Below are 4,027 nucleotides of genomic sequence, written 5' to 3' on the forward strand. Positions count from 1 at the left end.
TATCTATATTTCTTTCGTTATGGGAATGGTCTGCTTTTTAAATTTTGATTTTACTAGGTCAGCCTAGCTAGTTACAGGTGGTTTCTTCCAAATTTTGTTTGATAAAGATTGAGAGATATGCATAGGCTTTCCTTAGACTAGTGTCTTTCTACCCTGCTGGCATGTTAGAATCATCTGATTCTGATCACCATCTTTAGAAGCTTGAGATGATGCCTGAACCTCACCTCAAACAAAATGGTTTCTTCTTAGAGCACATAATTCATCGTGTTTATAGACTTGAACTGCCTCTCCACTGCCTACTGAATGAAGTCCAGATTCCTTACCATATTTAAGGCTCTAATTTGGCTTTAAATTATCTTTACAGCCCTATCTTGCATTGTTTTCCCATAAGCCTTATCTTCTGATTAGGCTTTTGCTATGCTTTTTTATGCTATTCATGCTGCTCAGAATGGTTTCTTTATCCCAGCTTTACTTGCAGCTGTCTCAAGAGCTATTTAAGGCAGTTTTTAAAGAATGGTTCCTGATAACCATGTCTTACCATGAAGTGAAAAGTATCCTTTCTCATGTTCTTAACTACCTTGTACCTAGATCTTATTAATTGTACTGATCATTCTATTGACTATTACTAGTTTTGGCCATGTGTGGTGCGATATGCCTGTAATCCCAGCACTTTGGGAGGTCCAAGTGGGAGGATTGTTAGAGCCCGGGAGTTTGAGACCAGCCTGGGCAACATAGGGAGACCTTGTCTGTACCAAAAAAAAAATTGTCATAGTGGCGTGTAGTCCCAGCTACTAGGGAGGCTGTGGTGGGAGAATCACTTAACCCTGGAAGGTCAAGGCTGGAGTGAGCCTTCATTGTGCCACTGCACTCCGGCCTGGGTGACAGACTGAGACTCCATCTCTAAAAGATAAAATAAATGAATATTACTAGTCTTCATGCTTTTCTACAAAATGATCAGTGTTGATTTTCTTATTTACGGCTGCATGCCCCTGCAGTGTAGCACAGCACACTGTATAGTTGGTGATAAAACTGTTGAATTAAAGCAGATAAATTCAAAGTGCTTTGGAAAGTTTGAGAGTCAAACCCAATATGCCAGTTTTTAAATTCTCAGTAGTTCCATTAGTCACCTTTTAATTTACCTCTCCATCCAACTTAGATCTGTCATCTTCTGCCACTATCATAGCAATATCGTAAACTCCTTTGCCCTATTGCCTTTTATTATTTTTATTTATTTATTTTTTTGAGACGGAGTCTCACTCTGTCACCCAGGCTGGAGTGCAGTGGCCAGATCTCAGTTTACTGCAAGCTCCGCCTCCCGGGTTTACGCCACTCTCCTGCCTCAGCCTCCAGAGTAGCTGGGACTACAGGCGCCCGCCACCTCGCCCGGCTAGTTTTTTGTATTTTTTAGTAGAGACGGGGTTTCACCATGTTAGCCAGGATGGTCTCGATCTTCTGACCTCGTGATCTGCCCATCTCGGCCTCCCAAAGTGCTGGGATTACAGGCTTGAGCCACTGCGCCCGGCCTCTGCCCTATTGCCTTAACTTATAACTGACAAAACCTGAGCCTTACATGAATTCAACTCCATCTTCCTTACCTCTTTTTTCTTTTTCTTTCTTCTTTTTTTTTTTTTTTGAAAAGCTGCTGTGTGATGACAGAGGCAGAAAATAGAGTTATGTAGCTGCACACCAGGGGACACCAAGCATTGCCTGCAACCACAGAAACTGGACCATGAGCATGGCCACTGATATCGTTTGGCTCTGTGTCCCCACCCAAAATCATGTCAGATTGTAATTCCCAGTGTTGGAGATAGGACCTGGTGGGAGGTGATTGGATCATGGGGGCAGAGTTCCCATGAGTGGTTTAGCACCATCCCTCATTAGTACTGGTTTTATAGTGGGAGAGTGCTCATGATCTGTTTTTTTTGTGTGTGGCACCTCTCAACTCTCACTTGCTCCTGCTCTGGCCATGTTTTAAGACATGCCTGCTTGTCTTCTGCCATGATTGTAAGTTTTCTGAGGCCTCACCAGAAGTAGAAGCCACCATGCTTCCCGTACAGCCTGCAAAACTGTGAGCCATTAAACCTCTTTTCTCTATAAATGACCCAGTCTTGGGTATTTTTTTATACCAGTGCAAGAACAGACTAATACAGAAAATTGGTACTTAAAGTGGTGCATTGCTATAAAGATACCTGAAGATGCGGAATCAACCTTGGAATCGGGTAATGAGCAGAGGTTGGAAGAGTATGGAGGGCTCAGAAGAGGACAGAAAGATGAGGGAAAGTTTGAACTTCCTAGTGACTTATTGAATGGCTGTGACCAAAATACTCATAGTGATAGAGACAATGAGGCCCAGGTCTCAGACAGAGATGAGAAATATATTGGCAACTGGAGAAAATGTCACTTATATGTTAGCAAAGAGCTAAGGATCTGTGGGACCTTGAACTTAAGAGTGATGATTTAGGATATCTGGCAGAAAAAATTTCTAACCAAAAAAGTATTCAAGATGTGACCTAACTGCTTCAAACAGCCTATGTGTGCATATGCATGAGTAAAGAAATGACCTGAAACTGGAACTTATATTTAAAAGGGAAGCAGAGTGTAAAACTTTGAAAAGTTTTCAGCCTGGCCATGTGGTAGAAAAGAAGAACCTCTTTTTCTGGCAATGAATTTAAGCTGGATGCAGAAATTTGCATAAGGGGAGCCAAATGCTGGTAGGACAATGGGGAGAAGGCTTTGAAGGCACTTCAGAGAACATTGTGGCAGCCCCTCCCATCACAGGCCCAGAGGCCTAGGAGGACTGAATGGTATTTTTAGTCCAGGACCAGGGCCCCACTGCCCAACCCAGCCTCCAGACACTGCTGCCTGCATCCCAGCCAGTCCAGCTCCAGCTGTTGCTCAAAGGGACCCATTTATAGCTCAGGTGGCTGCTCCAGAGGGTGCAAGCCATAAGCCTTAGAAGCTTTCACATAATGTTAAGCTTGCATGTGCACACAATGCAAGAATCGAGGTGTGGGAACCTCTGCATGGATTTCAGAGGATGTATGGAAAAGCCTGGATGTCCAGGCAGAAGCCTGCTCCAGGGGCAGAGCCTCATGGAGAACCTCTACTAGGGTAGTACAGACAGGAAATGTGGGGTTGGGTAGTGGGGCACTACCTAGTGGAGCTGTGAACAGAGGGCCACAATCCTCCAGACCCCAGAATGATAGATTCACTAGCAGGTTGCACCCTCTACCTGGAAAAGCTGCAGACACTTAACATCAGTTCTTGAGAGCAGCTGCAGAGGCTGAACCCTGCAACACCACAGGGAGCCCATTCCTTGCACCAGCGTGGATGCAATGATGTGAGACATGCAGTCAAATGAGATTATTTTGGAGCTTTGAGGTTTAATGACTGCCGTGCTGGGTTTTGGACTTGCATGGGGCCTGTAGCCCTTTTATTTTTGACCACCTTCTCCCTTTTGGGAGTATTTACCCAATGCCTGTACCCCCATGGGAGTATTTACCCAATGCCTGTACCCCCATTGTACCTTGGGAGTAACTAATTTGTTTTTTTATTTTACAGGATCAAAAATGGAAAGGACTAGCCGTGTCTCAGATGACACTTTGGACTTTTGAGTTAATGTTGGAATAAGTTAAGCCTTCAGGGGACTGTTGGGAAGGCATGATTGTATTTTGAAATTTGAGAAGGACATAAAATTTTGGGAGGGAGCAGGTGTGGAATCGTATGATCTGGATATGTGACCCTGTCCAAATCTCAAGTCTAATTGTAATTCCCAGTGTTGGAGGTGGGGTCTGGTGGGAGGTGACTGGATCATGGAGGTGGAGTTCTCAATGATTTAGAGCTATCCCCTTCGTTATGGTATAGTGAGTGAGTTATCACGAGATGTCATTGTTTAAAAGTGTGTGGTACCTCCCACCTCTCTCTCTTAATCCTGCTCTGGCCATGTAAGACGTGCCTGCTTCCCCTTCACCTTCCTCCATGATTGTCAGTTTCCTGAGGCCTCCCCAAAAGCAGAAGCCACTATGCT

This window comes from Macaca fascicularis, chromosome 3 (genome assembly GCF_037993035.2).
Source record: "Macaca fascicularis isolate 582-1 chromosome 3, T2T-MFA8v1.1".
Classification (NCBI taxonomy): Eukaryota; Metazoa; Chordata; class Mammalia; order Primates; family Cercopithecidae; genus Macaca; species Macaca fascicularis.